This window comes from Hypanus sabinus, chromosome 10 (assembly GCF_030144855.1).
Source record: "Hypanus sabinus isolate sHypSab1 chromosome 10, sHypSab1.hap1, whole genome shotgun sequence".
Lineage (NCBI taxonomy): Eukaryota > Metazoa > Chordata > Chondrichthyes > Myliobatiformes > Dasyatidae > Hypanus > Hypanus sabinus.
Window position 1 is genome coordinate 27,826,294 of NC_082715.1, and position 13,123 is coordinate 27,839,416.

Here is a 13,123-nt window from a genome sequence, read left to right on the forward strand (position 1 = left end):
CTGTCAGTTTGACGTCAGTGGTGGATAAATTAATGGTAAGTATTCTTAGAGATGGTATATATAATTATCAGGATAGACAGGGTTGATTAGGAACAGTCAACATGGATTTGTGCGTGGAAGGTCATGTTTGACAAATCTTATTGAATTTTTTGAAGAGGTTACTAGGAAAGTTGATGAGGGTAAAGCAGTGGATATTGTCTATAAGGCCTATGACAAGGTTCCACATGGAAGGTTAGTTAGGAAGTTCAATCGTTAGGTTTTAAATTTGAAGTAGTAAAATGGATTCAACAGTGACTGGATGGGAGATGCCAGAGAGTAGTGGTGGATAACTGTTTGTCAGGTTGGAGGCCAATGACTAGTGGTGTGCCTCAGGGATCTGTACTGGGTCCAATGTTGTTTGTCATATACATTAATGATCTGGATGATGGGGTCGTAAATTGGATTAGTAAGTATGCAGATGATACTAAGGTAGGTGTCGTTGTGGATAATGAAGGAGGTTTTCAAAGTTTGCAGAGAGACTTAGGCCAGTTAGAAGAGTGGGCTCAACGATGGTAGATGGAGTTTAATGCTGATAAATGTGAGGTGCTACATTTTGGTAGGATTAATCCAAATAGGACATACATGGTAAATGGTAGGGCATTGAAGAATGCAGTAGAACAGAGTGATCTAGGAATAATGGTGCATAGTTCCCTGAAGGTGGAATCTCATGTGGATAGGGTAGTGAAGAAAGCTTTTGGTATGTTGGCCTTTATAAATCAGAGCACTGAGTATAGTAGTTGGGATGTAATGTTAAAATTGTACAAGCCATTGGTAAGGCCGTATTTGGAGTATTATTTACAGTTCTGGTCACCAAATTATAGGAAAGATGCCAACAAAATAGAGAGAGTACAGAGAAGATTCACTAGAATGTTACCTGGGTTTCAGCACCTAAGTTACAGGGAAAGATTGAACAAGTTAGGTCTTTATTCTTTGGAGTGTAGAAGGTTGAGGGGGGACGACAGAGGTATTTAAAATTATGAGGGGGATGGATAGAGTTGACGTGGATAGGCTTTTTCCATTGAGAGTAGGGGAGATTCAAACAAGAGGACATGAGTTGAGAGTTAGGGGGCAAAAGTTTAAGGGAGACACGAGGGGGAATTTCTTTACACAGGGAGTGATAGCTGTGTGGAACGAGCTTCCAGTAGAAGTGGTAGAGGCAGGTTCGGTATTGTCATTTAAAGTAAAATTGGATAGGTATATGGACAGGAAAGAAATGGAGGGTTATGGGCTGAGTGCGGGTCAGTGGGACTAGGTGAGAGTAAGCATTCGGCATGGACTAGAAGGGCCGAGATGGCCTGTTTCCGTGCTGTAATTGTTATGTGGTTACATGGTTATTTAAGGAGAACAATATTCTCATGGAGAGAGATGAAAGCAATTGAAGCTAAAATCATTAAGCAAGGTCAAGAAGATATCAGAAGTTGTTCTAAGGACTAGGATGTCAATGGATATGGGGAGCATGCTGAACCAGGCTACTGAATTTAGAAGGTCAGCCCTGATCATATTGAATCATGGAGCACTCTTGAAGATCGAATGGCCTACTTCTGCTATTTTTCTCTATCTCTGTTTCTAGGAATAATTTAAGTGCAATGGGGATGACCTTGGATCCTTGCTGAAATACGTAGCAAGAATGATTGTTTTATACCTTGCTGAATTTTCTTTTCCGGGATGCACTGCCAATTAATGCTGGCAAGATGGCGCTGGTGAATCATGGTGACGTTTTGCAGGCAGCTTACAAAACTTCTAAATATACTTCTTCTAACCTACTCTCACAAAAATCTGCAGCCTGTAATTTCCATTTAAGTAACATTCTTTTGAACCATCTTAATGAACTAGCGATTTCATAGTCCTCTGAAGGACTTGGCAGACTTAAACTCTCCAGCAGGTAAGTACAGCAGCTTTAAGTGGACAAAGGTACATTACCATGGCTATAAGAGAGGGAGGAAGGGAGGACTCCAAATGACACCGAAATGCAGGGGAATGAATGTTCCTGTACCCAGCATCTTGTTATGAATGTAGTCACTGAAGAGCAAGATTGAGGACCCAAGGTCAAGAATGTTATAACGGAGAAAAATTAGAAATTGGCACATTTTGTGTTTCATGGAGACATGGGGCACCCTGGACACACTAGATATGTAGGTAAGATTGAGGGCTTCTCAGTACACAGGATGGACCAGACTGCTGATTCGGAGAAGGCAAAAAGTGGGGATCTGTTTATCATGATAACTTTTTGTGGTGCTTGGATACAGCTGTCTTGTCACAGTCTTGTTTCCCCGACCTGGAGCATCTAACCATTCTACTTACCAAGAGAGTTCTCCTCTGTGATCGTGACTGCAGTTTACATACTGCCAAAGACAGATGTTAAACAGGCACTCAAAGAATTGAATGTTGCCATTGGCAAACAAGAAAATGCATACCTCAACACCTTTGAAATCATTGCTGGGGATTTTAAACGGGCTGCTTTGAAGCATACTCTGTCCAATTATCATCAATGTATAATCTGCAGCACCAGAGGTCCCAACACACTTGATGACTGCTATACTACAATTAGGAATGCCAACTGTTCATCCCTGGACCACATTTTGGGAAATCTGATCATTTGGCTGTTCTATTACCTGTATACAAGCAGAGGCTCGAAGTAGCAAAGTTCCAGAGATAAGGACAACAGAGAGGTGGTTGCAGGATACAGAGGAGTGCCTACGAGAATGCTTTGAGTTGATGGACTGGGCCGTGTTCTAGGACTCTTCAGAGGATTTGAATGAATACACCACACTTGTCATGGACTTTATAAACTTAATTGTAGACAACCATGTCCCCACAAAATCGTTCAGGGTCTTCCTTCAACAGAAGCCCTGGATGAACTATGAGATCTGCAATCTGCTGAGAGCCTGATCAATGGCATTCAGGTCTACCTAAGATACAAGTGCCCCAGCCAGGTACAATATCTGAAAAGCCATTTCAAGTGGCAATTCCCTACTAGACTTGAATCACCGAAGGATGCTGGACAGTCATGTCAGGGCTTGAACGCTATGTCCTCATGCAAAGTGAAGTCAAGTGACATAGGTGACAAAGGGATTCACTCACAGATGAGCTCAGTGCCTTCTTTGCTCACTTTGACCATCAAACCATGGAGGAACTTTCACAAACTCCCACATCCCCTGGAAACCCTGTGATTTCAGTCTCTGAACCGGTGCCTAAGAATGTGCAAATCTTCCTTAATAACTATCGTCCAGTAGCACTTGCATCTGCTGTGATGAAATGTTTTGTGAGGTCAGTGGATAAAACATGTCAACCTCTGCCTGAGAAGTGACATGGATCCACTCCAATTTGCCTACCAGTACAACAGGTTGATAGCAAATGACATTTCTTTGGCTCGTCACTCAACCTTGGAACATCTAGACAGCGAAGATGCACACATCAGGATGCTCTTCATCAACTACCGCTCAGCATGCAATACTATCACCCCCTCAAAACTAATGGGTAAGCTTCAAGGCTTTGTCCTCAATACCTCCTTGTGCAATTGGATCTTTGGTTTCCTCACTTGAAGACCTCAGTCAGTTTGGATTGGCAAAAACATCTCCTCCACAATCTCCACCAGCACAGCTGCACCACAAGACTGCGTGTTCTACTCACTTTATACTTATGACTGTGAAGCTAAGCACAACTCCAATGCCATATTTAAGTATGCTGGTGACACCACTGTCACTGGCCAAATCAAAGGTGGTGATAAATCAGCATATAGGAGGGATATTGAACGACTGGCTAAGTGGTGCTACAACAGCAATCGATCATTCAGGCCATGCTTGCTTCTTGCTGCTGCAATCAGAAAGCATCCTCAGGATGCACACCATCAGGTTCGGGTACAATTATTACCCCTCAACCATCAGGATCTTGAACTAGTGGAATAATTTCACTCAACTTCATTCGTCCCATCACTGAACTGTTCCCACAACCTATGGATTCACTTTCAAGGATTCTTCATTTCATGTTCTCGATATTTATTGCTTTTTTTTTATTATTATTATTTCTTTGTATTTGCACAGTGGTTGTTTGCCCACCCTGATCTTTTTTCATTCTGTTGTGCTTCTTGGATTTACTATGTATGCCCACTAGAAAATAAAGTCTCAGGACTGTATATGATGACATGTATGTACTTTGATAATACATTTACATGAACTTTGAACTAATGTTCTGCCAGGTGCCCATAACAAGTTTCACAAACAGAGCTCTGGAAGTCTGCAACATTGGAACTACACTACTTAGTGATACATGATTGTTTTTTGGTAAACAGTCGGGCAAGATCTAGGTGTTTTGATGCATTAAGGATACTGGAACTATGAAACACCTTTGAGAAAAGTAATTTTCAATTGTGCTGAATCTGGGAAACAAGATTTTAACCAACATGAGTGAATCTGCGGATGCTGGAGATAAATAAAAACACAAAATGCTGGCAGAGGAGGTACCTCCTCCCATAGATGCTGTCTGGCCTGCTGAGTTCTGCCAGCATTTTGTATTTTTAAGATTTTAACCATATCAGCTTCCACTTAACAATGGTGTATGTTTAATCCAGTTACCATTTTAGAACTCTTCGAGTAAAACACCCATGCTCCTTCTTTCTTGCTCTCCTTACCTCTGACATCCTCTTTCCAACCTCCCCGCCAAATATGGTCTCCTTATTAATGATGTAATCCAGCATTAATTTTAAACCATGTTAAACATAACTTAGGCACCCTTCTGCTAATGTACAGCCCTTCTGATATGATCTGATGGACTAAATGTTTCCCTGATTCAAGATCTCTATAGCCTGCCAGAATTGGGAGTGGGGAAGAATTGTCGGCAAAGGATTTTAAGTGCTAAGTATCAAATAGCAGCCTTGCTATTTTCATTTATTTAAATAGAATCCCACTGCTCAGAAAGAAGCCAATCAGCCCATCCTGCCTGCATGGAGGTAAGTCTGGTAGATGATGTCTCAAAGTTCTGCTCCATTTCTCTCAAGAGAAGAGATAAAAGCCAACCTTTTGTTAAACAAGGAATTGGCAGTACATTGGTCGGCAAATTCTCCAACTAGCTTATGCCTCTAGCCAGAGCAGTTGTTACTGTAAAACGTCAGAAGGTCTTCAGCTCTGTTCAGGTCCATCTTATTTTGCTTCACATTTGTCCTACACATAGAATCTATCAGATGCCTTTTTTGTCATCCTGAATGCAAACCCACCAATATCATTTGAGTAGATCCTTCTCACAATATTTGTATAGAATGGCTCTCCTGGTATACCTGGTGAGAAACCACAGAGATACCTATGCAAAGCAAAGCACTGTAGAATAGAATAGAACATTATTGCTTAGAACGAACAAGATTGCAGTGCTACTCCAGCAAAGCAAAGCAGAATTTAGGCACCCTTCTGTTAATGTACAGTCCTTCTGATATGATCTGATGGACTAAATGTTTCCCTGATTCAAGATCTCTACAGCAAAGCAGAATTTCTTAGAGCCAGAACATAGGAATCAGCTACCTTCAATGAAAGAGTGATGTGAGAAGGCCCAGCAAAATACATCCATTATTCCCTCAGTTATTTATAGTGCATCAGATATTTGCTTACTTGCTATTTTGCAGAACTCTTACTTTGAATGTTGAAAGGGAAGAGTTATTGCTGGCAAGTGAAGAGTTAACCTTCTTTCAATTTCAGTTGAAATACTAATCCTGGCAGCAAACTGCTTAATTTTCATTGTGTTAAAGAGATACTTACTATGTATTTACTTACTGGGTGCCACAGTTTTGAATTAATTACTGAGAGATTGCATCATTAATAAGGAGACCATATTTGGCAAGAAGGTGGGACTAGGGGGAGAGAGAGAGAGAGCGAGAGCAAGTGGGAGAGAGGGGGGAAGAGAGAGAGAAGGAGGATGGCCAGTTTCCTGTCAATCGTAGAACAATTCCATGAGTAAGCTTGACAGGGTGGTGGAGCTCTTTGCAAGCCACTGCCTTGAGTTCCCCCGCCTCTGTGAAAACAGAGAAAAGCTTTTCTCCAAAGCTGTGCAGATCTTTGTTCAGTGGCTTGGAGTGCTGAGGGAACATCGTGCAAGCTACAGGGTGCCATGGGCCAACTGTGCTGCTTTCAATTCTGTAAGGATAAGACTGGTAGGTGATGCAGTTCTTCATTGTATTATTATTTTTGGTTGAGTGAATGCACAGGGCAGTGGGACAAATTCAGTTGTGAGTCCTGTGAATGCTCTAGCCTGGAAGTCTCGGTATGTATAATGATCGTATTTTAAAAAAATGCACAGGTAAGGATATGGAAGACAGCTGTTTTCCCCCCCCACACACACCACAGGTGCTGAGATGGACTAGTTGCCCACTACTATAATTAAATATTAGTGTCCAGCATAGGTACTGCTGTACTGTATTTAGTGAACAGCAAAGGAAAATTGATGCAGCATTGAAGCATCACTGCATTTCGTTTAGAGAGAGAGAGATATTTTTAGTTCTATGGTGAAAACCTGCAGTACATTTATTTTTAAAGAAAGAAAGAATATCAATACTATTTCATAACAGCCTAGGAAGTAAATGTGACAGATGCTGCTGTTTGATAAAATCCAAATATCTAGGGGTTGTAATTTTGTTCAGGTATTCTTTATCTGGAAAATCAGACAGAGATTCAGGTTGCAATGGTTGTGGTGAAAATTAGCAGGAGATAAGTTCCTGAGCGAAGCTTGTAAGCCAGTGAATGTGAGACCTTCCAGTGCAAAATAGAACAAATTACAGGAATATTACAATGCCGTATGATCAGTTTCTTCTAACTGCTTATATTACAATGCCTGTAACAGGTAATTTCTTATGCCACTGCACAACATTTAGAATGTGCCATTGGTAAAATACAAGTTTAACACCAAAATCAAAAACAGACGTGCATGTTCTGGCACGAATATTGAATAAAACAAATATGCATATAGATTGGCACCCCAGTTGTGGACTTGGTTTTAAGACTATCATTTGTTTGCAAGGATGGATTCGAATCAGTATTTCTGTAAGAGAAGGATGTAATAACCAATGAAGGATCCCTCAGATTTTCCTGGAACACGAAGTAATACTAAACTGTACTTATTCTTGAATGGTCTTTTTAAGTGCTACATGCATCTGATTTTAAAGTTACCCACTGGATGTTCAACTAGTTTTTTATAAAGGCTTCCTCATATAGGAAGTTCATTTCTTTCTCAGCTTAATCAATTCATAGAATTCTACACCATAGAAACAAGCCTTTTGACCCAATTAATCCATGCCCAGACTAATCTCATTTTGCTGCATTTGTCCCATATCACTCCAAACTGTTCTTGTCTGTACACTATCCGAATGACTTTTAATTGCGTCTGCCTCCATACCTCCTCTAGCAGCTCATTTCATACACCATGTCCACTTTATTAGGTACACCTATACACCTGCTCTGTAAATATCTAATCAGCCAATCACGTGGCAGCAACTCAGTGCATAAAGCATGGAGTTATGGTCCGTAGATCAGATCAGTTGTTGTTCAGACCAAACATTAAAACTGGAAAGAAATGTGATCTAAATGACCATGGAATGATAGTTGTTGCTAGGCAGGGTGGTTTGAGTATCTCAGAAACTGCTGATCTCCTGGGAGTTTCATGCACAATAGAGTCTAGAGTTTACAGAGAATGGTACAAAAAAGCATCCAGTGAATAGCTGTTCTGTGGGTAAAAAAGCTTTGTTAGTGAGAGAGGTGAGAGGAGAATGGTCAGACTGGTTCAAGCTGACAGAAAGCAACAGTAACTCACATAACCATGCGTTGCAACAGTGGTGTGCAGAAGAGCTTCTCAAAGCACAACACATTGAACTTTGAAGAAGAGGATCTACAGCAGCAGAAGACCATGAACACTCAGTCACTTAATGGCCACATGATTAGCTACAAGAAGAACATAATAAATTGGCCACTGAGTGTATACCCATTACCTCTGAGTGGAAAAACTTGCTTCTCAGATCCCCTTTAAATCTTTCCCCTCTCAGTTTACATCTATGCATTACACATTTGACTGCAATAAACTACAGAGAGTTATGATAACAGCCAACCCATCACACAAACCAGCCTCCCCTCCATGGGCTTTTGACTATACTTCTTGCTACATTGCTTCTTTTACTTCTTGCTAAAGCAGCCAACATATTCAAATATCTCACCCCCTTTCCATTGGGCAAAAGTTACAAAAGCTAAAAGCACAGACAACCAGCTGCAAGTACAGCTACTGCTCCACTGTTGTAAGACTATTGAATGGTTCCTAGAATGATAAGATGGCCTCTTGATGTCACAATCAACCTCATTATGACTTCGCACCTTATTGTCAACCTGCTCTGCACTTTCTAATACTTTATTCTGCACTCTTACTGTTTTACCTTGTACGACCTCAGTGCACCTTTGCAATGAGTTAATTTGTATGGATGGTGCATAAGACAAGTTTTTCATTGTATGTTAGTGCATGTGGCAATAATAAACCAATTCACAAGTTTACCATTTTTGACTCTTCTACCTTAGGAAAAGGATGAACTGTGAACCCTGTCTATGGCACTCATAATCATATAATAAACAATAATGTCACTCCTCAACCTCATTGGGTTCAGAACAAACAATGAGACATTTAAAAAAAAAATTTGACTTAAAATGGTTACACAAACCTTGGGGAGTGACAAACCCCATGATTAGAAAATAAACTATAAAGTGAGACAAATTCCATGTAAAGCAATGTATCCCTCACTTCGTTGCAAGCGTTTCAGCTGCAAGTTTTATTCCAAGCAGTTAATAATACTTGCTGTCCTGCAGAGCATGGGTAACCTAGATTGCACTGTCATAGGCAGTTGTGCAAAACCTTGATTTATGTATTAAAGAGTAACACAAACACAAATTGCTGGAGGAACTCAGCAGTTCAGGCAGCATCTTTGGAAGTAAACAGTCAATAATTCAGGACCTGAAGAAGGGTTTTGGCCCGAAATGTTGTCTGTTTATTTCTTTCCATGGATGCTGCCTGACCTGCTGATTTCCTCCAGCATTTTGTATGTGTTACTCTAGATTTCCAGTGCCTGCAGTCTCTCTCAGGTTGAGAAAGATAAAACTTTATTGATTATTCAGTAAGGGATGAACATGGGGAACATTCACAATAACCATAGGATTGACTTCAATGACACAAAACTACTGTGCCACGTCAGTGGCTTTTGAGACTGGCTGGTGAAGGAAGCCATTGAAATAAAACTGGAGGAAAAGAATTTTAACAAAGACGAAGGTCTCGCTCGAAGTAAGATCTGGGATTTGATTGTAAGCGGTGGGGGTGGGGGGGACAGCGGAAACCTAGTCAGATAAGGACTAACCAATCAGGAGGGATGGATGATGGGGGTATAAAATGCCACTGGACTAGGCGTGCCCAGGCATCATCCCTGATGAAGATGGCATAGATTGACATCAAAACCTTGGTTAAAATTGATACCTGTGTCTGGCTGAAAGCCCAAGAAGAGTTTATTCACCACACAATGAAGTTATTTGTGTGGTGAATAAACACAATGACATCAAAATAGTTTTAACATAAGTTAAATGGTTTTAATGTTTGCTAACTTTGAGTAATCTATTGCTTTCTGTCTTGTGTGTAAAAGAATTTGAATACAATTGGAATGGAATGAAGTGACAGAACAAGAAATGATAAACCGTAAGATTGTGACACCACAGCCACAACAGCAGACAGTGAAGGTGTAATGTTCCTTGAAACATATCACAGTGTGTCTAGCAAATAATTAATTTCTCAATTACTTCAAAAATACCAATGGATTGGTGCATTACATTGATGTTCGAGGTTCGAGTGTTTTATCATTCCATTGTTGAACTGTAGGGCAGCTATGTGATCAGAAATTCTAACCTTTGAATAAGAAGATAAACTGAGGTGGTGTGTTCTCAGTTTAATGTGAGTTTGAGAATCTTATTGTGTTGCTTCAAGAATAACAAAGAGCTTTAGAAAGGAGAGAGAGCATAGCGACATGGTATCATGACTGTAATCTTTCCCTCAATGTCAGCAAAGCAAACGAGGCTGGTCATTGATTTCAGAAAGGGAGAAAGTGCACATGCTCCTGTTCACGTCAGCAGTGCTGATGCTGAGAGGATTGAGAGCTTCATTATCAATAGCCTGTACTGGTCTACACACATTAACACCATGGCTAAGAAACCTCACTAGTGCCACTGCTACTTCAGAACGCTAAAGGAATTTGGCATGTTCCCTCTAGCCCTCACGAATTTTTACTGATGTATAACACGGAGAATCCTATCCAGACGCATCAAAACCTGGTATTGCAATTACTTTGCCCACAACCACAAGATACTGCAGAGAGTTATGGACACAGCTCAGCACGTCACGGAGCCTTCTCTCCATTGGCTTCTTACTGCCTTGGTAAAGCAACAAAATTACTCAATCTCCCCTTCAACCCTGAACATTGTCCTCAACCCCTGCTATTGTGGAGAAGATACAAAAATCTAAAAGCACAAGACTACCAGACTTAAGGACATTGTAGGAGCCATGTATCTATTTTCTGCCTGTCTATGTTGTAATTTGTGTTGTATGTTTATAATGGTCAGTTTGGCACATGGGTTGGAGTGTGGTAGAAGTGAAGAGTATAGTTACGTACTCATGCTTTGTCTTAGGTCAGTTTTAGGTCAGAGCAGGTTGGGGGACTTTTTTTTGTGATCTTTAATGTCTAAGTATTTCTCTATTACTCTAAGATCGTTTAAATATACTTAAGTTTGCTAAGACTGCTCACTTCATTATATCGTTACTTTTGTTTCATTAGTTTTTTCTCGTTACAAGATTGTTCATTCTTGCTGGTTTCTTCATAAAGGATCGAACGTACTTTCTTCAACTTAGAACTTCATTATTCTTGGATTGCTTAGTCTCTGAGGGGTTTTAGTTTATTTGCGAGTAATCGCTACAAACAATTTCTTTCTGTTATAAGACTTAGAAGAATTGTTGACCTCAAAATCTACTTCGGTGCGGCCTTGCTCCTTATTGTCTACATGCAGTGCACCTTCTATGTACTGTAAGAGTCTTCTGCACCGTTACTGTTTTACCTTATACTACCTCAATGCACTGTTGTAATGAATTGAATTGTGTTAATGGTATAAAAGACAAGTTTTTCACTATGTCTCGGCACAAGACGTTAATAAACTGATTTACTAATTTTCCTGTTAACTTGAGCAACATTACTTGTAACCAAAGCCACCAAGGAAATGCTGCTCATTTATTTCATTGTTGTTTCTGAGACGCTGAGTGCAGAATGGTTATTTCAAGATTACTTTGCGTGAATACATTTGATCTATATCAATACAATAAGGTGTGTCGCTATTTTAAATAGAATTCAGAACCCTTCTATAACGTGAGGTACGTGACATTTCCAAACTGACCTTGGAAATCTACAGAATTGCTGATCTTAATCTTCTACTTGTGATCGGTGAAGAGCCTCACCAGCTGTAAAGACTTGGAAAATCTACTTTGAAGATACTTTTAAAGGGATCTAACATTGTCATTTATAGGGACTGAGCATTGCACAGAGCATTGAGTCATTACTTCAATAGATAATAAAGCATTCTTTTAATGACTGCCTTTTAGATTTTCCAAATTATCATACAATAATGTTAACTTTATTTCCATAGAATATTGTTCCTTATAAAATAGACTTTGCTAGTTCAAACTATAGCTTTAGCCTTTTGGAGAAAAAAAAGGCATACATTTGAAAGCATCTTCTGTTATTGGATTACATGATATCCGTCTACATCAACATAGATTATTGGTTCTGTAAAATTAAATATTCCCTCTTTTCCTCTTTATAAGCATAATAGAATCACATCTCCTTGACTGTTCCCAAGAATTAATTCATTGTTTTATTTTATCTGTGCTCTTATTAAACCATTCCTTTCTATAAATAGGCAGAGCAGTCCAAGCAACAAAACTGTAAAATAAGAAAATGCATTTGGCACAGAAAGCCTGCTCTGTTAAGTAGCCTGGTGCTGTAAACAGTCTTTCTCCCAGAATATTTAAGTCCTTATGTTTTAAATTGTAATATGAAGCATAGATAGTTAGATATTTTATTGATCCCGAAGGAAGTAACAGTTCATGGTAATTTCAAGTGCACAGATATACAAATATTAGAAGAGAAGTAAGGAAGAATAAAAAATGTTACCTCAAACAGCCTAACAGGAGGGAGTCGTCACTTCCCCAGCTATAGGTTGACTCATTATTGAGCTTAATGGCCGAGGGTAAGAATGACCTCATATAGCGCTCTTTGGAGCAACACAGTTGTCTTAGTCTATTATTAAAAGTGCTCCTCTGTTCAGCCAAGGTGGCATGCAGAGGATGAGAAACATTGTCCGGGTTTGCCAGGATTTTCCACAGGGTCTTTGTTCTACCATAGCCTCCAGTGAGTCCAGTTTGACTGCTATAACAGAGCCATCCTTTCTAATCTGTTTATTGAACCTGTTGGCATCACACATGTTGATGCCATTGTCCCAGCCCACCAGCGCATAGAAGATTGTACTAGTGACAACAGCCTTATGAAGGAGAGGCCTGCACACTCCAAAGGGCCTCAGTCTCCTCAGGAAGTGGTGACAACTCTGGCTCTTCTTGTACACAGCCTCTGTGTTGGTGCTCCACTCAAGTCAGATATCCCCCCCAGTTCTTATAATTCTACCCTTTTTTTTGTGAAAAGCATTTAGAACAGTGCCATGTTCTAAAGACCACACTTGGAGTATTGTTTTGGACTTCTTTTTTTTTAGAAAGGATATACTGACATTGGAAAGGATTCAAAGAAGATTCACAAAAATGATTCCAGGAATGAAAGGGTTACCGTATGAGGAATATCTGGCAGTTCTTGGGCTCTATTCCCTGGAGTTCAGGAGAATGAGGGGGATCTCATAGAAGCATACCGAATGTTAAAAGGCCTGAACAGATCAGATATGGCAAAGTTATTTCCCATGGTAGGGGAGTCCAGGACAAGGAGGCACGACTTCAGGATTGAAGGACGTCCATTTAGAACACAGATGCGGAGAAATTACTTAAG

The 13,123-nt window shown here is 40.0% G+C and overlaps 1 protein-coding gene across 3 annotated transcripts in view; it reads left to right on the plus strand.

Annotated features, from left to right (window-relative positions):
• LOC132400525 (A-kinase anchor protein 7) overlaps nucleotides 1-13,123 on the plus strand; it is a 166,200-nt gene that overhangs the window by 128,653 nt on the left and 24,424 nt on the right. The window lies entirely within an intron of this gene.